Source organism: Odontesthes bonariensis, chromosome 6 (assembly GCF_027942865.1).
Source record: "Odontesthes bonariensis isolate fOdoBon6 chromosome 6, fOdoBon6.hap1, whole genome shotgun sequence".
Classification (NCBI taxonomy): Eukaryota; Metazoa; Chordata; class Actinopteri; order Atheriniformes; family Atherinopsidae; genus Odontesthes; species Odontesthes bonariensis.
In genome coordinates, this window is record NC_134511.1 from 6,335,757 (window position 1) to 6,359,356 (window position 23,600).

General features: G+C 42.9%; 1 protein-coding gene across 5 annotated transcripts in view; it reads right to left on the reverse strand.

Annotated features, from left to right (window-relative positions):
• LOC142381881 (spermatid perinuclear RNA-binding protein-like) overlaps positions 1–23,600 on the reverse strand; it is a 110,605-nt gene that overhangs the window by 69,916 nt on the left and 17,089 nt on the right. The window contains exon 1 of one of the 5 annotated variants that reach the window (XM_075467175.1): positions 2,611–2,723. The exons of the other annotated variants lie outside the window; for them this stretch is intronic. The gene's annotated coding sequence lies outside the window, so the exon portion shown is untranslated. Of the gene's footprint in view, positions 1–2,610; positions 2,724–23,600 lie in introns of those variants that run through there. 5 annotated transcript variants of the gene reach the window in all.

The following is a 23,600-nucleotide window of genomic DNA, read 5'->3' on the forward strand; positions in this document are numbered from 1 at the left end:
AGGCACAAGTCAAACACCAGTCAAACACAAGTCAGGCACAAGTCAAACACAAGTCAGACAAGTCAAACAAGTCAAACACAAGTCAGACACAAGTCAAACCCAAGTCAAACAAGTCAAACACAAGTCAGACAAGTCAAACAAGTCAAACACAAGTCTGACACAAGTCAAACACAAGTCAGACACAAGTCAAACACAAGGCAAACAAGTCAGAGACAAGTCAGACACAAGTCAAACAAGTCAAATACAAGGCACAAGTCAAACACCAGTCAAACACAAGTCAGGCACAAGTCAAACAAGTCAAACACAAGTCAGACACAAGTCAAACAAGTCAAACACAAGTCAGACACAAGTCAAACAAGTCAAACACAAGTCAGACACAAGTCAAACAAGTCAAACACAAGGCAAACACAAGTCAAACAAGTCAAATACAAGGCACAAGTCAAACAAGTCAAACACAAGGCAAACACAAGTCAAACAAGTCAAACACAAGTCAAACACAAGGCAAGCACAAGTCAAACACAAGTCAAACAAGTCAAACACAAGTCAAACACAAGGCAAACAAGTCAAACACAAGTCAAACAAGTCAAACACAAGTCAAACACAAGGCAAACGCAAGTCAAACACAAGTCAGACACAAGTCAAACACAAGTCAAACATGTCAAACACAAGTCAGACACAAGGCAAGCACAAGTCAAACACAAGTTAGACAAGTCAAACACAAGGCAAGCACAAGTCAAACACAAGTCAGACACAAGTCAAACACAAGTCAAACATGTCAAACACAAGTCAGACACAAGGCAAGCACAAGTCAAACACAAGTTAGACAAGTCAAACACAAGGCAAGCACAAGTCAAACACAAGTCAGACACAAGTCAAACACAAGGCAAACAAGTCAAACACAAGTCAAACAAGTCAAACACAAGTCAAACACAAGTCAAACACAAGTCAAACACAAGTCAGACACAAGTCAAACACAAGGCAAACAAGTCAAACACAAATCAAACAAGTCAAACAAGTCAAACACAAGTCAAACAAGTCAGACACAAGTCAAACACAAGTCAAACAAGTCAGACACAAGTCAAACACAAGTCAAACAAGTCATTTCTTGAAATCTAGGCTAAAAACCTACTTATTTAGGATTGCTTTTAATACCCAGTAGTATGATGGCACTTTTATCTTATTTTATCTTAATCGATTGTATTATATTTTATTGCCTTCACTGTTCTTTTGTTGTTTTTATTTGTTTTTACTTATTCTTCTCTTTATTTATTACCTGCTGTAAAGCACTTTGGTACACCGTAAGGATTGTCTGTAAAGGGCAGTATAAACAAAGTACATTTACATTTCAAATGGTTCATGGTTTTAGAGACTCGTTGGAAAAAGGAATCTAAAAACCCAAAGACAGCCTGGTCGCTACAGTCAGTGTAATTATTTGCATCCTGAATCCACCGCGTGTTTCAGCTGCCATGTTGAAACACGAGACCGATGACAGACCAGGAGAAACGAAGCAAATTAAGACCCACATAATAACACCCGCTGTGTACTTACAGCCATGTAGCTTCAGAGAAAAACTAATTAGCACACGCCTGAAGGAGGAGAGGATGTACAATACCATCAACGGCTGCATGTACAGGTTTTAATAAATTCCCCATGAGGTCTCATTTCCTATAACCTTTCATTCCCCTGAAGAGGGGGAGGTGATTTACGCCCGATAATTAAGGATACAGCAATGACTTTTTGAGGACGTTGACGGTGCTGCAGGAGTGGCAGATGGTGAACTCAGCATGGGACGAAAAGACAACGCTGATTTAAAGAGGAAAAAATAAACCAGAGACACCTAATGAGAAAGGAGGTTTTTTTTTTTTAAACCAAATCAGTCTCCCTTTCAATCTGACAAAAGGTCTCCACAGAATGGAAGGATGGAATTAAAACACATACATTCCCCATGAGACCTGTTTATTAGCTTAGTCCTCACATTATGTGATAAAAAAGAACAAGACCCTGCGAGATTCAGTGCTTCTTTTGACTTTCCTAACAACAATTAACATTGTTAAACTCACGTTAAAGACGAAATTCCAACGATTAAGCAATGAGAGGAAAACAAGGCTCATGGTAAAGATGCAAATAACCTAATTTAAAGGTGACAAAACTCCCTTCTTCCTGGTCCTGGGAGCATATATTTGGGCATCTGAAGTCACCAGCAGGTGTTAAACTCCACAAAAAACACAACCCTGGTATTTTTTGTTTGAAAGTTCCTCATTTATCGAATCGTTCTGATGCTGCTTTCGTATCACAGGAACTTTTTCATGGGGTCTTTTTTAGCACCCAAACTGTTCCACCACAAGAGATCTGTAGAGACAACATCAGCGCACATTACAAAACCTCTATGTTAACATCAAGAAAATGTCAGCTATGTTAATAGCAGCGTGTAATGTTAGTCTGCAACCAAACTAAGGAATGAACTGCCAGAAGAGCTCTTTGATTTGTCTATCCGCAGCTAACCTTTTATCAGCATTCCTATCCCACCTCCGTACTGTGAATGTAAACAGCAAAAAGCCATTAAACGTGTCACTCTGCAGAACCTTGGCACAAAACAAACTCAGCCCAAACCTGATTTTGGAGCCTCTGAAGAAGCTGGTATTAATTCTCTCTCTGCTGGAGAGCTTTTAGCCAAAGTAGTCGTTCTTCTTTGAAGGAAAATCTTTAAAGTTTGCCCGCTCCTTCCTGGAAGTCAGGGATTCACGTGCACTCAGGAGAATGCTCAGACTTGCTGCTACAGCACTGAATGATGGAGCTCAGATAAAAACCCGCACAGTGGGAGAAAGACCAAAGACTCTCTGGTTAGAACACCATCACACTGTTCTACATGGGGGGAAAAAACAGCTCTTTACTGTTATTTCTATAAAGGTTCAAAGTGCTGCATATTCAGCCTTTAACATGTGGCTCTCAGGAGAGCCCCCTGAAACACAGCACATGATGAAGATGATCTCAAGCAACATTTAAAGACATGATCCACTTTCTAAAACGTGAACAACAACATTTTAAATGTTTCACATTCTGTGGGTTGTGGCAAGCAGATACCTGCAGGAGAGGCGGGAGGAAGCGGTGAAGCCGCCGTGTGGAAGCTGAAAGCTCAGAGACAGGCTGTGTTCGAAACCGCATACTACATACTGCATACTACATACTGCATACTGATCGATCAGACAGTATGCAGACCGTTTACCCATAATGCATTTCGCTCCTACCCGAGCCGAAATCAGCCGGCCTGAAGCTGATTTCACTTAAGCTCTAAACTCTGTAAACTTTAGCAACATTTGAAACATTTTCAGGTGAGAAAGTAGTCGTTTAGATCCCCAACGTGTTGAAAACCTGACAAAATACCGGCTGTTTACAATTTTGTTCCCACGAATTCGGCGCTACTAAAGCTAGCCGCAGTGAGAAGTGAACCTACCCTCGTTGTAGCTAGCTTGAAACTGCCGTTTTGACAGGAAATGACGATCGGCGCCGTCACGTTACGTTGCATCTTGGGTAGTTTGAGTATGAGTAGTAATCTCATGATGCATGCCCAACATTTTGGTGAATCTAGTATGCATCCGGGAACTTCTCGCTTACTAAAACTCGCATACTAACTCAAAAAGTTAGTAGGAGAAGTATGCGGTTTCGAACACAGCCTACATTTCTGCAACTTTTCTCTCAAACATCACCGACATGTTTATGTTGATGCTTTTGGCAGAACCAAAAAGGACCCCGACTGGAGGTAGTACCTTTCATGAACCCGAGTCACCCACATGAAAGGTGGCAGAGATCTTACCACCATCTTTTTAACTGTTTTCATTTAATCAATTATTTTAATTCCTGATCAACAGCTGGTCTAACGGAGGTTGTAATGGCAGCAACTCCACCTTAAAAGCAGATTTGACTGTGTGGATGCTTTGGAGCAATCCTGATGCTGTTTCAATCTATTCTCAAACTTATCCAGTCTTCACTGAATCTTAAGTATTTCTTTTCTCTCCACTCAGAAAAGTTTTCTTCAAACTTCTGGTTAATATTTCTCATTTAAATCCTGTTTTTTGCCTGGTTCGAATCTAAATTTATTGCAGCATCATCATTTTGAGTTAAGACAGAGTAAATCGGAGTGTTTGTGCATCACAAATAATATTTTTTGCATATTTATCACATACCAACTCAAAAAGTTAGGAGTAGTAGGGGAAGTATGCGGTTTCAAACACAGCCACAGACTGTAAAAGAAGCCGGCATCGTCATGGGAACACAAAGTTTACTGAAGTATGAATGATGCATTCAGACAGTCAGCTTCACAGCTCAGGACATTTTCTAAAGCCTGAATGAAATCCAAAAACTGAATGTAAATTTAAGCCTTAAAAACACACTATGACAGTCTTTGTTGCTGTTCTTTATTGAAAATGTCGCCGTTTCCATTCCCAGTGGGAACGCCACGCAGCCAGACTCACAGGTCACACTGCAGCCGTGCTAAAAAAAGCAGCCACTTAGGCTGCCGTAATGCTCTCTGGACAGCTCCATCCACCAAATGGCTGCAGTCTGTGAGTAAAACCCATCCCGTGCTCAGGTATCCTGGCCCTAATGCCTCCTCCAGCCCTGCCCGCCCCCCCTCTCTTCCACTCCGAAGAGACGTTAGATGAACCTGGGGACGCTTTTATTTTGAGGCTCTGTTTATTTGGGTCGTTTTCACCGCAGGGAGGCTTTTATGAGCAGGCTTTTATGTTCAGACAAGACTTCAAAAATAATGTCCTGTGCAATCCTGTGAGTTTGCACCAGGCGGGAAGGGGTGAGAAGATAAAAAGGCAAGAAAAAAAAAGAGCCTTGTTCTCTCATACAAAGCTGTTGTAACATTTCATCTGACAACAGAAGCGAATGCAGACACATTCATAACGATCCAAGTGCTGGGAACTGTTTTCGGCACGTGGGAGTTCTGCCCTGAAAAGAGCGACGAAAACAAAAACCTAACTGGATTATATCGACTTAAAACTCACAGCATAACAGGCGGTTTCCATTCTAAGGAAGTTTAGAGGAGGAATGACTGAATTTGACTGCGTACTGACACATGGCTTCACATGAGGAGTAGAAACATGAACTGAGTACGGAAGCCCTAAATGGCCATAGATTAGGGGTGGGCGATATGTATCGTTTGCGAAATTATCGGGAATGTTGTTTTGACGATGAGTAATTTTGCAATATCGAGATATAGGCTATATATATATTTTTATTTTTTTTCAATCGCCAAAAATCTATAAAGTGCGGCGCCAGTGGTCCTCTGCCCTTAACACGGCGCCACGCCCTGCTTTGAACACTCTCATTTTTTCAAAGTAAACGCTTCGGACCCCGCGGGACACTCAGCTAAGAGCATCGAGGGGGAGCCAAGAGGCAGGGGCTGGGACAGCGAGAGGCAGGGGCTGGGACAGCGAGAGGCCGGGGCTGGGACAGCGAGAGGCCGGGGCTGGGACAGCGAGAGGCCGGGGCTGGGACAGCGAGAGGCCGGGGCTGGGACAGCGAGAGGCAGGGGCTGGGACAGCGAGAGGCCGGGGCTGGGACAGACGGTAGCTCGCCTCGCAGCAACTTTAAGATACGCTATTGGAGCTGGAATTACCGCAGCTGCTGGCACCAGACTTGCCCTTCAATTGATCCCCGTTAAAGGATTTAAAGAGTCCTGTATTGTTATTTTTCGTCACTACCTCCCCGAGTCGGGAGTGGGTAATTTGCCATAGATACATACATTTTATTCCATCCGTTTTCCAGTGAAAGACATAATTTTCCTCCGTTTTCCCGTGATTACGAGATTAATTGAGCTGCAGTGGAGCCGGCCGTCTCCGGCTACTTTATTCAGTTTTCAATGAAAGGGGGTAAAAATGGGCAAACCTTTGCCAGAAATACATATAAACACATATAAACAGGGGCGGACTGGGGAGAAAAAGTGGCTTTGAAAACCATCGGTAAATAAACTCGTTATCTAACGACATAATTATCTCCTTATCTCGAGAAAACCATCAGAAAAAAGTTTATACGTACCACGTCCGCTGTGGACTTCCGTAGATGAGTGAGTTGTTGATGCAGCAGAGGAGGATGACTGCATCACTCTGCTGTGACACATGTATACACACCAGGTTTTCCTTTAACTGAAACCTGAACACAGGCTACAACCTGAGTGAGGCGCTCAGGTGACCTGCCTGTTCAGCATTAAACCGTTAGGATTTAATGAAATGAAACGTCTTAGTTTCACTCAGCAGTCTGTCACAGACGAGTATAAAATAATGGGACTTTGTGCGGATGATGGCTCTGTGTTATTCTGATCCTACTGTTGCCATTAAATACTTTAACAGACATTTAACAAAGTGCCAGAGGCCCTCTGTGGATTAGGTTAACGACAACAACCAAAAACCCTAAATATACTCTACTCTCAAGAGCCACATGATTACTTAGTGGATACATTAGTGAAAGAGTTGATACGCCGGTATCTTGTTGGATGGAAAACTTGGATTTAAAAGGGGAAAAAATGGCTTATTTCTGTGCATATATTTGTCTGAAGTCACTACAAACTAAAAGTAAACAACACAACTGTGGCATTTTGTTTTGGGACACACATATAGGAAAAAGAGCTAAAACAGCTATAGAAAACATTTATACTGGTATCTTGTTGAATTAAAAAAGCTTGCATTTAAAGGGGACATGTGAAAATGATAGAAAATAATCATTTATGTGCTTCAGACCACATTATTTGGCTGTTTTACGTCACTACAAAGTCAAAAACTAATTAATTAATTTCAAAAAGCTAATTTTCTCATCATCTCTGCCCATTTTAAACCTCAGATGATGCCTTCATTGCACCTCGGAAGTGGGAAGTTTCCACTCTTGAGCTCTTGCTTTTTGCTTTGCTATAAACATCAAATCTCCTCATTAATCATGTAGTGAACTTAAGAAGTAAATGAGCCAAAAATGAATGACACACGGGTGTTTTTTTTTAATGATTCATAACCCTAAAAGGAAAGCTGACCTCTAATCAAACAAACATCGGACCTAAAGCTGGGCGACACGGCCTAAAAGGAACATTTAAAGAGAACACTGCGCCGTAAAGAGGGATCAAGAAGCCCACCAGCAGTCCACGGCCTGAGTATCTGAGAGCAAAACTGCTGTTTCACTTTTGTTTGGTCTCTCATACCCTTATCATTTTCTCAAAGGGTTATTTAGTACTACAGATCTCAAAAGAACCAGGACAGGCGCACAGTGGGGTCAAGTGGATCCCTCCACCTCTCTAAATGATCCACTTGAATCTCGCTGTGCATAAATGCCTGAAAGAGGAGCTGCTGTGCCGCCGTCCCTTTGTGGTGTTTTCACTGAACACGTCACAGAAATTTCATTACCATCTCAGGAAATTCCAGTTCCTGGGAGAAGGAAATTAAACGTCTCCTTTAAACTTCCCGTTGACAGCTGAGCTGCTTCGTGAAGCTGGAGGCTCACACACAGAGCTGCTGCATTTCCTTTGCTAACTGAGGACACACCACTGAGGTGTCCACCGAGCCAGAGCCAGAGTGCACCCGCACTTTTGGATTATAGCAAAGTCATCTATGGACATTCAAACTGCCTCTAGTCGGAACTTCAGCTCTTTATTCTGTCCTCAGATTAAAGTTAGCTCCTTGCTCCTCTTGTATTTTGTTGTGTACACGACGTCGACGCGTTTTCCGAGGCCGATTCAAAACGCTGACCCGACCCGGTCTGTCAGTCAGTGAGGTTATATGCCAATGAAAGGACCGGATTATTGGCTAAATTACAATCAGACTGAGTTATTAAGTGCATGTAGACACCTTAATCTGACAAGAAATTGGATCGGATCGGATTCAGACCCCGAGATAACTGGGTTGAAAGTCACTCTAAACCTGCTTGTAGACGCTGAAGCACGTGGTGAATCATACTTTGCGTTCTGCGCATGCTCCAGATGTTTTCCCGGGGTCGTGACCCGGAAGTCAAAGGAGACGATATTCCTGTTGTTGTCGCCGTCAGAAAGAAACAAACAAAGCGATGGAGAACGCTCCGTTGGGCATCGAGTTTGTGCAACAAGCAGCTCATCACAGAGCAAATGTAGAGGGACGTAGCTTCATCTGGCTCTGCGTTCTCCATCTTTCTCCAATGCCTGAGTTTGTTGTTGTTGTTGTTGGTGGTGAAGAGGTCAACAGGAAGTGGCTCTATTAGCAACAGCTGGAATGGGTACAGCGCCACCTATCATACCGGGGTATGACACGCTTTGTGCCTCTGATCCCATTCATTCACCGCCATATATCCAAGGAGAATTACCCTTTGCTCAGCTCATTCTTATTGTAATTTAGCCAATAATCCGATCCTTTTAGTGCCATGTGACCCCACTGAGTGAGGGAGCTCGATCTGTTTGGCTGCTCAGCATTATTAATGAGTCCACAAGAAGGGACGTGGCAACAACAACAGACAGCGCAGTTAACATGTCACAGAATCTCTTTACAGCCGTCGGCTTCATTTCTAAACCAGCTGATAATACGGCACGATATCGCTCCGCTCTACGACTTCCTGCCGTCACCTCCTGACCGGCAGCCATCATTGTCGTCTTGTGTTTTATGCCTTGATTTATTTTGTTTTGTACAGCACTTTGTTTCAGCCAAGGCTGTGTTAAAAGGCTATATAAATAAGGTTGATGATGATGATGGTACGTTTGTCCAGACACAAGGACAACACGATGAGACCCAGCAGGGCCTCCGGTTGCTGCTGGTTCTTCACATCACTTTGGTGCATAAGAGCCCAAACAGACACAGGTGATTTTATAAGCCTGCCACTTTACATCACTGCCCAGCCTTCATCTTATCTAAGTGATAAAGTTCTGCATTAAGGGATGAAAGAGGACAAACTGCTCCTTATTTTCATCCTAAACAAACCTGGAACCAACATTGGAACTTAACTTTGGTACCTTCAGGTTAGTAAAACCAATAATTTGCTATGTTTCAGCGTCACAGAGCATGAAATGAAGCCCAGAAACGATTGTGCTCAACTTGTATAACTCAAACCGACCAATTTATGATTAGAATTCAAAGACTTTTCTAACGGTCTATGGATAGAAACGTTAAAATGGATTCCTTGGGAAACAGCCTGTGCTAAAGCTCACACTAAGTCAATAAATTCACATCTTAAACTTATACAGTACAAATGGTTAATGCGGACATATGTAACTCCAATAGATTTAAATAGATGTAATAGTAATGTACCAGATGTATGCACAAAATGTATGGAATCCAGAGGAACTCTATTTCGCTGCATTTGGAAATGCAGAAAGATTAAAACATTCTGGGAAGAGGTAAGAGCTATTAGTCGAGAAGATTATTTCAAAACAAATCGTATTGGACCCTAAACTTTTTTTGTTGAGCATATACCCAGAGAAACATAATTATAGTAGGAATGCGCGGGCATTTATAGACCTCGGCTTGCTTTATGCCAAGAAATGTATTGCATTATTGTGGAAAAAGATCTGTAGACCGAGTACTACTCAATGAATAAGACAGATGTTAGCAAACCTTCCATTAGAGAGAATAACTTACATATTAAAGGCTAAACGGCAATTATTTGAAGACATGTGGAGCCCTTCCATCAGCTACATTAAGGACTTGGATTTAATCGATGAAGAAGTGGATGACTAATCTTTGTGGGCAATGCAGATTCCTGACCTTGTAAGATTTGTATGTTTTCTCTAAATTTGTGTCTTATTTTGCATTTATTAATAATACTTGTTTGTATATAGATTATCACCATGGTTAACAGGAGGAGCATCCTTGTTTTGAGTGTTTTACTTTTACTTTGTCTTTAAACAAATGCAGCGACTTTTTGTATGGAAGTTGAATGAAGATACACAAATGTAAAGGTATGTAAAAGTGTTAAAAACTGAAAATAAAAATAATGTGGTAAAAAAAAATGGATTCCACTGATCTGAAAAGTGAAAATTATGATAAAAAACAACGTTGCAACACGATTTCCTTCAACTTCCAACATCAGCCTCAGGTTTCCAGTGCCAGCCCAGGTATTCTGGGGGGGGGGTTATGGATTGTAGAGGCAGGTCTGACACAAGAACAACATCTTGAATATTAATTCCAACAACTGTGCGAGCTTTGGCCCGATGACCTCTGCGTCGGGCGCACTTCTCTGCAGCTTTCTTCTGGCCAGTCGGCAGGTCTGTGTGGGCGTCGCACCAGAACATCGAGAGGATTATAACGCGTTTCATTCCAGGTACTGTAACCCTGAACACTGTGACCCGTCGCTGTACAGCAGCAGAGAACATATTTCACCACGAATCCTGCAGAAGTCCCGCTCTGCTGCAGAGGCAATAAAAAAAACACAACTGCAAACGTTATATAAGTGAGCCACAGCTGGCGGAGTGCAGCAACACGAACACACAGGCACGCTCAGTCTCAGGCAGGAAGGCCGTGTTTACCTCTGAAATAACACCGGTCGGCTCCCAGCATGCTCTAGTTTTACAGTCCGATGCTTGTGAGAAGCGCGAGGCAGGCTTAAAGGGATGGTTCGCCTCTTTTGACATGAAGCTGTATGACATCCCATATTAGCAACATCATTTCTGAACATCTTCTTACCCCCTGCTGCGCCCTGTGAGCCGAGTTCCAGCTGAGTTTTGGTGTTGATGAAAGTAGTCCGGCTAGTTGGCTGGGGTTTAAAAAATAAAGCGTTTTGCTTCTCAAAACAATATGCATTCAAAAGAGTAATACATTTGCATCACAAAATGGTTCTCCAGGAAAAAGTCAGACCTCACAATCGCTTGGCGCTATTTTCTCTCCCTTCGTATCACTGCCTGCTGCCACCTGCCGACAGCCGCGCCTGTTACGGTGTTTGCTGCTCGGTCTGCACTTCGGTCTGCACGGTCTACACACCAGGCAGTAAAACGAAGGGAGAGAAAATAGTGCCAAGTAATTGTGAGGTCTGACTTTTTCCTGGAGAATGATTTTGTGATGCAAATGTATTACTCTTTTGATCGCATATTGTTTTGAAAAAGCAAAACGCTTTATTTTTTAAACCCCAGCCAACTAGCCGGACTACCTTCGTCAACACCAAAACGAGGCTGGAACTCTGCTCACAGGACGCAGCAGGGGGTAAGAAAATGTTCAGAAATGATGTTGCTGATATGGGATGTTACACAGCTTCATGTCAAAAGAGGCGAACTATCCCTTTAAAGCACCTTTTCTGGAGGAAATGTGTGAAAAATCCTCAGAAATAAGTACGTTTCTTCACACCTCGTTGTTTTTTCTGAAGTTCTGTCGACGTCTTTGTTGACGAGCCGCTACCTCGGAGGCTCGATGATCCGTTTATTTTAAGGACGCGTCACCTCAGGGCTTCTGGAAAAGTGCTAATTGGAGACCAACGGCTGCAAACATCAGGTGCAGCCGATGTTTAAACACATAAATCCAGGCAAGCCACAGTCTCGCACCCCTTTTTCTCATTACATCAACATGATTTAAAACAAAGCAGGGTTCAATTCGCTCTCCTAATTTGCAACTTTATGGATCCGAGGAGACGTTTTAAAGCCCCGCGTGTCACATTAGCAACTTGTGATAAACAGAACTGACATTACGTGATACCGTCCCTGGGTTAATGTCTGCAATCTGAGTGGAACTACTCAAAATAATTATTTTTCCCTCTGAGCGAACAGGTGCGTGAGCTGAATGAACCTTCCTCACAGCGGACGTGTCACCGCGGGGAAAGCACAGGTGGACTGTTGATGGCTGCATTCCACTTCAGGAGATCTACTTGGTTCGACGTGGAGGCTCACTGTGACGCTTAATGGAACTGAGCCGTTATTAATTCAGCCGGCACCTTCCCCGCTGTGACGAGTCAAAATGTCTGCTGTTAACACGCTGGCTTTAAAGGGATTTAACAACCAGGAGGATGCGTCATTCTGCGCCTCCCAAGAAAAATGCTCTAATATCAGCCTTTCTCTCGACCTGTTAATCTTTCTGTTTATAGTGTGAACATGGCAATAAAAGTGCCTCACAGTTTAACGGGACCCCAGAACCTAAATGATGATCATTTCTAATGATGCAAACCTGAGAAAGGATCATTCTTTTTCATTAAGAGAAGCTTCTGGAAAAGACTCTCTACTGTTTTCTTACCCACATGACTCGGGGTGATTAACAACAACAAATAGCCCATTTCAGCAGGTTTTTGCTAAATGTCGTTACAGCCACTAAAACAAGAGGATTATATATTTTCCATCTGCAGGTAGAAGCCTGTTTTTGTTGCTTTGTGGGTCTAAAAACTAACACTAATTGGGTAAACACAAGGGGAAGGCTTTAGACTTCATGACTTTTCACAGGGAAGGGGGTATCCCCACTTTTTGAGGTCGAAGTTATCTAAAGGCCTCGGTATGCTACTCTGTCGCTATCCATCAATCCGACTCCATGGTCACTAAGCCTTTCGAAGTTCTCCATCAGGATGTTGGATACGCAAGGCAGTTCACCTCCCGATCAGTAGGCGTCGCTACGTTAGACGACACAATCTCGCGACGTCTATCGTTGAAAGTGTTTGATTGGTTGTTCACCTTCCGGCTCCGTTCCACTCCTCACAGTGAACGATGGCGACCGAGAAAGAAAGACTGTTGTTGGAGTTGGAGCTTGTTGACGTCGAAATGCAAATAATTTTGACCAAATGTTGACCGGCACACAGTAAACTCTTCCAAAAATGGCGGTGTTGTTGTTCTGTGAGGAAGGAGCTAAACCGGAAAAGTGATTCAGGAAATGATGTTGTTAGCCGACCAATCACAACCCTTGCGGTCTCTCCGCGAGTCTCCGGCTGTGTTCGAAACCGCCTACTACTCCCACTACTCCTACTAACTTTAACTTTTTTTAAGTTCCCGGATGCATACTAGATTCGCCGAAATGTTGGGTATGCATCTTGAGGTTACTACTCATACTCAAACTACCCAAGATGCAATGTAACGTGACGTCGCCGATCGTCATTTCCTGTCAAAACGGCAGTTTCATGCTAGCTACAACGAGGGTAGGTTCACTTCCTGTTTTCAAAACAAAAGCACCAATTGTATGGTAATGGCTTTCCCTATGATAAAAGGGAACGGGTATTTTATTTTGTGAAAATAACCGGAAGTGCGTTGCTCACTGCGGCTAGCTTTAGTAGCGCCGAATTCGTGGGAACAAAATTGTAACTAGCCGGTATTTTGTCAGGTTTTCAACACGTTGGGGATCTAAACGACTACTTTCTCACCTGAAAATGTTTCAAATGTTGCTAATGTTTACAGAGTTTAGAGCTTAAGCAAAATCAGCTTCAGGCCGGCTGATTTCGGCTCAAGCAGGAGCGAAATGCAATGTGGGTAAATGCTCTGCATACTGTCTGATCGAGCAGTATGTCGTATGCAAGTATGTAGTATGTAGTATGTAGTATGCAGTATGTAGTATGTAGTATGTAGTAGGCGTCCTCGGAAGGGTCTCTGTCGACGGAGACGACCATAAATCAGGCTATAGACTGTGACTTCACCCAGTCACAGGGAACGGAAATTACTTCTGCAGGCCCCGCACTGAGGCCCCGGGAGGGCGCCATGGAAAGGGAACTGGACCAACCATCAAAGAGCGGCCGTGGCTCAGTGGTTAGGAAAGTTGGCGGTTCGATTCCCACTCTCGCCCCTCAAAAAGATTGGTGGAACTGACAGCTGGAGGGGTGTCAGTCCACAGTCGAGGTGCCCTTAAGCAAGGCACCGTACCCCCAAACCCCCCGGGCGCTGCGAATGGCTGCCCACCGCTCCAGGTTGGCATCTGTCTCCATGAGTGTGTGACCCTGTGCATGAGTGTGTCAACAGGTGCCAACCTGGATGGGTTAAAAGCGGAGGACAGATTTCGTGTGTATGCATGACCAATAAATCTGATCTTAATAATCTTAAAAATCTTTTCTGCTCAACAGTCAAACAAGCTCAACTGGTTGATGTCTGGCCTGAGAACTTTATTTTATTGCATTTGTTCAACATTCGGTGGATGAACGCTGAATCATGAAAAAAGAAAATGGCCAACATGTGGTTGTCACGGTTACTGTGACAGCCCCAGTTCAAACATTCTGTCCAGATTTGACCCCAAAAAAAACAAGATGGTGGCAGGCGAATGCCGAACTTGAGGCTTTAAAACAGACGTTAACAAACAAGCGATGTCATAATGGCCACTTCTCACATGGCTTTCTCTTTATTAAAAAAAAAAAAAAAAGAAGCAGGATGTGACCTTGAGCAATTTATTTTTGTTCATTTATTTCTCAAGGTTTTATTTTGATCTTGAAATAGAAAAGTTACAACAACGTATTTACAGCTGGAGCAGATAGAGTCGCTGTCTCTCTAACACAACGCCGAGCTTCATTCTTCAAATCCCTCCACATCTTTTATCTGAGCCTCAGTGGCCACCATCAGCGAGTAAAGAGCATCATAATTCAATCTGAAGCGCACTATAGTGGAGTTACAAATGCATCGAGAATGTATTTACTGTGGCAGCGGGCTGCGCAGACAGGTATAAAAGAACAATCCGTCTAAGGACCCGGGCCTGCTTTTTGCCTTCGGCCTTTAAAATTTTAAAGTCACTTAAATCAGCATCTGGACGGGCGTGCTGTTTCCTGTTTGTCCTGAAACCAGACGGCAATCAGCTGGTGTCAATGCGGGACTTTTAAGGTGATTTCTCCACCTTAATCTTAAGTGTAGATGCTGACATCGCTCACTAAGAAGAGTGAGCTGCGCGGTGTGCGCTCAAAGCAGTGATGGAGAGCGTATAAATAAATGATAGTTTAATCTTTGCAGTCTCACATCGCACAAACACCACAGTGGGAGAAGACAAATGGAAAACCAGAGGAAAGTCAACATCCAGTGTTTGGTTGATGACTCACGTCTCCCGGCCTCTCACAGACCGGTTGACCTGTGGCCGGGACCGAGTCGGGGGTCTGCGGAGGGCCGAGGTTTGGGTGGGTGTTATGAAACTGCAGCTTTACGGTTTTATTTTTCCAAGAGGATTAGGCCTTGATTAATGCATTAATGGATCAGCCCTGCGTAGAGAGCCTGAAAACATCAGAGTAAGCACAACACTCTCTTCCCCGTGTGACGCTAAAAGCAGGGAGGGGGGGGGGGCTGGACTCCAGTCTGAGGACAGAGATGTTGCTGCTCTGCATCAGGATAATAATAGTTTTATAGGGAGGCAGATTAGTCAGGTAGTTTGATGGTTAAGTCCCCAAACAGACTATCAGATTGAAATTAAACAGTACTGATGGATTCAGCTCAGAATAATCAGGAGGAGATGGAAATGTGGCCTCAGATTCACAGAAAGTTTGTTATGATTCTGTCTGGAGCTTCTCTTTCAGCAGAATATTTCAACTTTCGTGACAAACACTGGACTCTAAGATGGTCTTATCCCCTGAGATCCTCTGATGTGCACTGCGGGAGCTTCTGAACGATGAAATTAAAGTTTTACTCTGCTGTCCTGCTCCACAGTCATCTCATCCCTCGTGGCTTTTATGGGAAATTCAACATGTTTTTGATTTTAAAGTGATGGTTCGGAGTAGATTCACCCTAGGGTCATTTGAACCGTGACATCCAGCCAAGTAGCCCACCCGAAGTTTTTCTGATCTTGGCTGAACATCAGCTGAGTTACTGAGTTATCCCGAATAGCTTAGTACAAGCGCTGGCAGTATCTCCAAAATTACCACACTAAAATCACATGCCATGACACCAAACTTCTACAGTAGTACAAATATGGTCTGTACTCACAAAACGATGCATTTGGAAGTTTGTACATAGTCCAGGAGTTTATTATTATCAACAACGGGCTCGTCCCAGATCAAGGAAGTGACGTAGACGCAGCTTTAGCAGCAGAGAAGCTATTAGGCTTGTGTTGATAATAATAAACTCCTGGACTATTTTCAAACTTCCAAATGCATCGTTTGGTGAGTACAGACCATATTTGTACTACTGTAGAAGTTTGGTGTCATGGCATGTGATTTTAGTGTGGTAATTTTGGAGATACTGCCAGGGTCCGTTAACCCTTGTACTAAGCTATTCGGGATAACTCAGTAACTCAGCTGATGTTCAGCCAATATCGGAAAAACTTCGGGTGGGCTACTTGGCTGGATGTCACGGTTCAAATGACCCTAGGGTGAATCTACTCTGAACCATCACTTTAAGATCCCGTGTTATCTGCATCTTCGTGGATTTCTTTTATACCTCTTCTTCTGTTTCTATAGCCGCATTCGGACAGAGCAGTTCTAAGAACGGTCCACCTCGAATTTCGTTCAGATAACTGTCCTTCCCCAGGGGAACTGTTTCAGTTTGCATTCACACGAGTCGGGACCTTGATAGGTTGTGTCCGTGTCGTATGAGGAAACATTTCAGCCTGACAACATGACAAGGGGCGGAGCTACCGACCACCAAACACCTCCGTCAGATGTGTTGCTATGGAAACCAGAACAGACCCAGCTGAGGAGAAGGAGCTGAAATGGTTCCAGGAACTGAGGGCCGTGGTCCCGAGTTCCTGTATGTGCGAATGCGGGAAAAAACGTCCCCGTTCCTGAAAAGGTTCTAGGAACTGCAGAAGGTTCCTACAGTGCGAATGCGCCTTGTGGTAGCTTTTTAAGTAATGCTGAATTGCTCTTTTTGTAACAAAAGCAGACTTGTTTCTTTAAACTTTAATGGAAAAGTTGCAGCTTTCTCTCCTCTGAAAATGTGAAATAAAACATCAACACATCTCAAATTATCTTCCAAGTTGAGCAGATGAGCGACTAGTTGGAAAAAGAGCCTTCTGCGTTTCTTTCTCAGATGCCTTAATCCGATTTTCCCTCCTCAGCCTCACTGCAGTGTGAGAGTTGAGCTTTTGTTTGCATATTTAAACCCGTCGGACAGCCTTGCTGCAGCCTCGCTGCAGTGACAGGAAATACTGAACCATTAAACCGAATGCTTTAAACCAAACTATCCTGACAAAGGCTCCCACAGAGCTGCAGAGGCTTCTCAGTGAAGAAGATGAAAACTTGGAGTGTCAGGGTGATGTCAGAGTAGATTTGTACCCAATGCTTCTGCACGGACTCAAAGGAAACTTTGAGCGGCAGCTTTACTCAGAAGTGCTTCATTACTGTGCTCCACCACAGAGGGAAGCTTGCATTGCATCTTTACTGCTGGCTGTTCCATCTCCTTTATCATCCTCAGTGTTTGTGAAGCGCTTTCAGCTCCAAACCAGGAAAGTTTCAGAGACAGCAGCTTAACATTTGATGTGTTTCTAAACTCCCTTTTAACATGTCAACTAAATATTAAAAGATAGATTTCTACTGAAGAAGCTGAAGCATCTTTTATCCCTTTAAATCTAGCTTTGTAAACATCAAACAACCTTTCTTTTTCTCACCATTTTATGGAAAGTAATCAACCAAACAGCCTCCTGAACACATATGTAAGTTTTTAGTGTACAGAATGTCCCTTTAACCAGTGATGATGAAAGTTTCCTAAAACTCCTTTTCATGGTCCATCCAAGTGAATTGAAAGCTTTTCTTGAACAATGAGGAATGAAGTTTGTTCTCGTTTGAAAGTCGAGATCAATTATTGTCATTGTAACGATCATTAAACATTTCCAGGATAGGTAGGTGGATAGGTGAATGTTTGTTTTTTAGGTTACATGTTTTAAACATTTCCTAAATCTCTTTTATTTTTTATTGAAGTACTTGAATTTATCTGGATTACTTTAATTTAAGCTATTTTGTAATTAATTATTTAATTTATTTTATCAATTGGATGAACTCTAATTTGCCTAAAGATGATTATTTAGTATTTCTGTCTGTCTGATTGAATGCTTGTGTTAACAAATAAATCAGACGTTACTCAACAGTTACTCAATACTTGAGTAGTTTTTTCACCGAGCACTTTTTTACTCTTACTCAAGAAATTATTTGGATGACTACTTTTTACTTTTACTGGAGTACAATTTTTGGCTGCTCTACCCATGAGATGCAGCTCAGGAAGGTGCTGCTGTCACTGGGAGCTACAACAAGGATCCGACCTCATCTGGCCGATGAAACGATGCGTCTCCAACGGCGACAGCCTGAACGTCGCTGCTGGCTCATTACACACGAGGCAGCAGGTAAAATTTTATGTATGCGTGGAAGCAAATCAGCTCCCGGGTGCAATTTCAGCTCCTTGTCCAGCCTTCGGCCAATCAGAACGGGGGGACACATGAAGCGAGTCGCCTGCAATTTGTACGAGCAGCAGGTGTGTGTGAGAGGCAGGTGGTGATTCCACCTCTCAGGCAGGTAATGGAGACATCATGTGACTGCACATGGCTGACCGCTCAGAGCTGATTGGGGAGACAGAAACCGGGCAGAATTCACTGCTTCCTCCCGTAAAGCCTCCGAACCTCCGAGCTGATGGAGGCTTTTATGTTTTAGGAAATAATTCCTGAGGCTGACAACCTGACATTTAGAGTCCAGCAGGTTTTGAGCAGAGGTGGGTAGAGCAGCCAAAAATTGTACTCAAGTAAAAGTACTGTTACTTCAGACTAATATGACTCAAGTAAAAGTAAAAAGTAGTCTTGGATGACTACGTTTTACTTTACCTGCTGCCTCGTGTGTAATGAGACAGCAGCGACGTTCAGGCTGTCGCCGTTGGAGACGCATCGTTCCATCGGCCAGATGAGGTCGGATCCTTGTTGTAGCAGCTCCCAGTGACAGCAGCACCTTCATGAGCTGCATCTACAGATGTTAAAAATGTGCAGAGGTGGGTAGAGTAGCCAAAAAATTGTATTCAAGTAAAAGTAAAAGTAAAAAGTAGTCATCCAAATAATTACTTGAGTAAGAGTAAAAAAGTGCTCGGTGCAAAAACTACTCAAGTACTGAGTAACTGTTGAGTAACGTCTGATTTATTTGTTAACACAAGCATTCAATCAGACAGACAAAAATACTAAATAATCATCTGTAGGCAAATTAGAGTTCATCCAATTGATAAAATAAATTAAAAATAATTCATTAATTACAAAATAGCTTAAATTAAAATAATCCAGGTAAATTCAAGTACTTCAATAAAAAAAATAAAAGAGACTTAGGAAATGTTTAAAACATATGTAACCCATATGTAACCTAAAAAACAAACATTCACCTATCCATGGGGGGAAAAACGAGTTTAGGAAACTTACCGCTACATGTTTCCTCAAGTTAGATGTTGAGTTTCTGCTGAAATGTGCGTTTGTTTTGGTTGACACAGAAGACACATAATGTAGCTGCTGTTTCTCACTCTTTGTAAGGTAAACATGCTTTCAGTATGAGGCCTCGTCTGCGTCTTCATTTCCCACCGTTGGTTCTGACATTTTTCATCTGTTTCTTTGTTTGTTTGCTACGACTGCTAATGCTAAAGCTAACCCGTCCCGCCGCTGAGATTGAGTACGGTCACGTGACCAGACTGCACGGCTGCGTCTGATTGGTGGAACACAGTCAGGTGGTAGAGCCTTTGGCGGAAGTCTCTCTCTCTGTCAGAATAAAACATTAAAATGAGGCGTACGCGGGGGAATAAAAATAATGAGGCGTAGAATACCAAAGAGGTAAGAAGAAAAGTAACCAGCTCATTGTAGCCTAATGTAGCGGAGTAAGAGGACAGTTTCTGCTGCACACATCTACTCAAGTAAAAGTAAAAAGTATAGAGATTTAAAACTACTCCTAGAAGTATAATGTTTTCAAAAACTTACTCAAATAAATGTAACTCGTTACTACCCACCTCTGGTTTATAGATGACGTACAGCAACCACGTCAACTTTCATCAGCGACACAGCGAAATGATTCAGCTGCAAGTCCAAAAAAAATCTCAGCTCCATTAGTGGCTGCTTAATTTTAACATGAGGACATCCTGGATGGATGCCTCCACCTTATGTGACCCCTGCGTAAAGTCCCAGTGTAAAGCAGCTAATTTTAACATGCAGCAGCGTAGTGTTGGGCTCCAGTCCAGGCAGCCTTCATGGATTCAGCCCAAGTCCCTACATCCATTCACCTTATACAACGCACAGCCCGGGAGAAGCTGTCTCACTGACAGACTCCTCGCCTCACAGACCTCCTGCTACATCAGAAGTATCAAATAAAGCTGTGAACTGCACTCTGGAATCCACTTTCAGACTAAAAGGAAGGAGCCAGGAGCCCACGCTGCGCTTTCACCTCACTTTTTCTGTAACATTCCCTTTTCTTAACATAACTTTTTTGCGACTAACCTTTTCATATCTCCAATGGGGTCAACGCTCCTTTTTTTATTTGGTCATTTAAGAAATTTAATGCGATTTCAAAATGAATTTTTAAAGCATTTGTGCTGTGGAAGATTGAAAATTCAAGTAAAACCAAGGTGAAGGACACACGGCAGCCATTAAGCCTCGAGAGTTTTCTCCCTGAAACCTCTAAGCTCAGACAATAGAGGGAAAAATGGTTATTTCTGGACGTTTCAGCCTTTAACAGATGATGAACAGGGGGAAAAAAGCATAAAAAGCATAATTTTACACGAAACAATTAACTGGGAATTCTTCTCGCTGCTGAAATACAATCTAAATCGATAGATTTATATAGATTTGTAAGGACAAATGTCTCATTAGATCAGAGAGGCGTTTCTTCCATCGATTCCATTTCATTAACATTACAGCACGTCGATATCTGGGCTGAGTTTGCATCACAAGCGTTCCAGTTTGCAATCTAACTGGGTCCATGTGACCGTTTAGGACCCCGGAAGCCCCCCTCTTCATCTTCAGGCTCCGCCCCCCCAGCCCATCACCACCAGCTTATCTCCCCGTTCAGACTGTTGGCACACACAGGGTAAATAATCTCCTTTATGGAAACGTCCCTTCATTTGGCTGTTTGTGTAAATTAGCTTTATCAAAAGGGAAGTCTCTCTCACATAAGTCTGTTATTCTGGACAACTTTATCTCCATTAGTTCCTCACTGGCTGAATTTCCCCAGCTCCAAGAATTATGCCAGAATAACACCCACACCAGGTTTCAGGGTTTTAAAGTTTACTGCTTTGTTCATTTGTTAATATTTCCCGAATCTTTATCAAACAAAGTACAAAAGGAAACTTTTTTTTGGCAAAAACTGCAACAATCAGCGTCCTCAGTTCCCAAACCGTTAAAAAGTGTCATTAAAGGAAACAAAGACTCCAGAACAACTTCTACTGAGTGCGTTACGGCATTAAATTCCTGATTGGTTTACTTATTAACTCGGGCTGGGCGAGTTAACTCGTTAATTATTTAACGCCGATCAATATTTTATCGCGCATTAACGCAGGTTTTATTATTGTAAAAGTCTGTTGAATGCATCACATTCACACAGTTACAGCAAACACCACGAAGCATGGAGTAATAAAATAAAGATAAACTAGCAGGTAACATCACGCTACAGGTGCTCCTTGGTCTCTGTGTGAAGCTCACGGAGCTAACCGGCGCTACTTCCTGTTTTACTTGTTTCAACATAAAAGCACGTATTTCAAATTAAAAATTAAAAAGATCTCCAGCATTTACAGCCAAGTTGAATTGTCTTCTCAGCGTAGTAGTTCCAGTCTAAAATATCACTTAAAGGCAAAACACACAACTGATAGCAGCAAGTCATTCAAGGAAACAGACAGTGGAGCGAGGCTTCTACATAAAAACTACAGAAAGATGCTGATGTTAAAAGTGTGTTTGCACAACAAATGTTATGGCACTTTCATTCATATGGCAGCACATTTAAAATAAAGCTAAATGCTAAAAGCTATACGCTACTTTTGGATTCATTTTTGGATTTTCGTACAAATGCGATTAATCAGGGAAATCATGTGATTAATTAGATTAAAGATTTTAATTGTTGCCCAGCCCTATTATTAACATAAAGTCAGTGAAGCTTAAACAAAATGAGTTTTTATTGAGTTCCAGAAAACTTCCCCAACTCTTCTGAATGGGACTGATTCAGAAGTCACGTCAGGTGCTCAGTGTGGTCTGAGATTTCTTAGAGAAATTGCATCAAAGCACAGCTTTCACATGCGCTCTCTGAAGCTGCTTTCAGCCCCCACAGCTCGAGCCCCGAGCAAAAGACCCCTTCAGTGTCAAATCCGTAACAACACCATGAAAGACACAACAAAGGAACTTGAGCTTTTGTGTCGTTAGCTGAGGAGATAAAAGCTCCGGCTCTGGCGGATTTTGTGGGTCATGATGCAACGCTGAACTCCACTGAGCTCAGACGAGGCTGCAGGAGCGGCAGCGCGGCCCTCTAATGGCTTTCATTACGGCGGGTGTGGATGCACAGCACTCAGCCTGCGCTCCACATCACCACACTGACAGCTCACGTAGCATTTTACAGCGGAGAACCAATAAAATGACCCGCTGCTTTACCTCCGGGCCCCTGGCTCGTAGCCCGGCTGACCTAAGTGTTGACACGCTGTACATCAAGAGTCTTTACTTTCTCCGGACGTCACCTGGAATTTAAGGTTTGATTCGGCGTTCTGGTGCTGTGACAAGATTAAATAAAAGCCAGATAAATCCTCAGTGTGGCGGCAGGAGATGTGTGATAGCACTCAGGTTCGTTAAGACCTGCAATCAAAACCATTAGAGGTCATGTGGCTGCTTCAAAGCAATTTGATCAATATATAATCGATATTTTGTTTCCCAATAAAGTATCGATTTTTCAGCCCAGAGTATACTTTTTTTTTTTAAAGAGAACTTTATTGAAAAGTCAGACGTTACAATTAGTGAAAACACAGAACATTAATATAATCTAATTAGGGCTGGGCAAGTTAACTCGCTAATTATTTTACACTGATAAATATTTTATCGCGCGTTAGCACAGGTTTTATTATTTATTTTATTTTGTAAAAGTCTGTTGCTCACAGGCTTTTATTATTGTATAATAGGAAAGTTCAGAGAGACAGGAAGCAGGGGGCAGAGAGAGGGGGAACGACATGCAGCACAGGGCCGTCCGATGCGGGACTCGAACCGCTGCCAGCTGCAGCGAGGACTATAGCCTCTGTACATGGGGCGCCTGCTCAACCCACTACGCCACGGACCACCCCTGTTTTATTATTTATTTTATTTTGTAAAAGTCTGTTGCTCACAGGCTTTTATTTTGTAAAAGTCTGTTGCTGTCTGCTGCGGAACCGGAAAAGAAAGTAATCGGCGGATCCACCAAACATGGAGAAGGGTACGGAACTTTTACTCGGCCATTTTCATTTTAAAGTTCTTCCAGACGGCGGAGTCGACAGAACCAAAGTCATCTGTAAACTCTGCCAAGTTGAATTAAACACGCGCCGGCTGTGTCCGTGTTGTGTGAGGAAACATTTCAGCCTGACAACATGACAAGGGGCGGAGCTACCAACCACCAAACACCTCCGTCAGATGTGTTCCTATGGAAACCAGAACAGACCCAGCTGAGGAGAAGGAGCTGAAATGGTTCCAGGAACTGAGGGCCGTGGTCCCGAGTTCCTGTATGTGCGAATGAGGGAAAAAACGTCCCCGCTCCTGAAAAGGTTCTAGGAACTGCAGAAGGTTCCTACAGGGGGGAATGCACCTATTAATTCAGCCAACTAATGACGTGTCTGATCTCATGACTGATTTTTA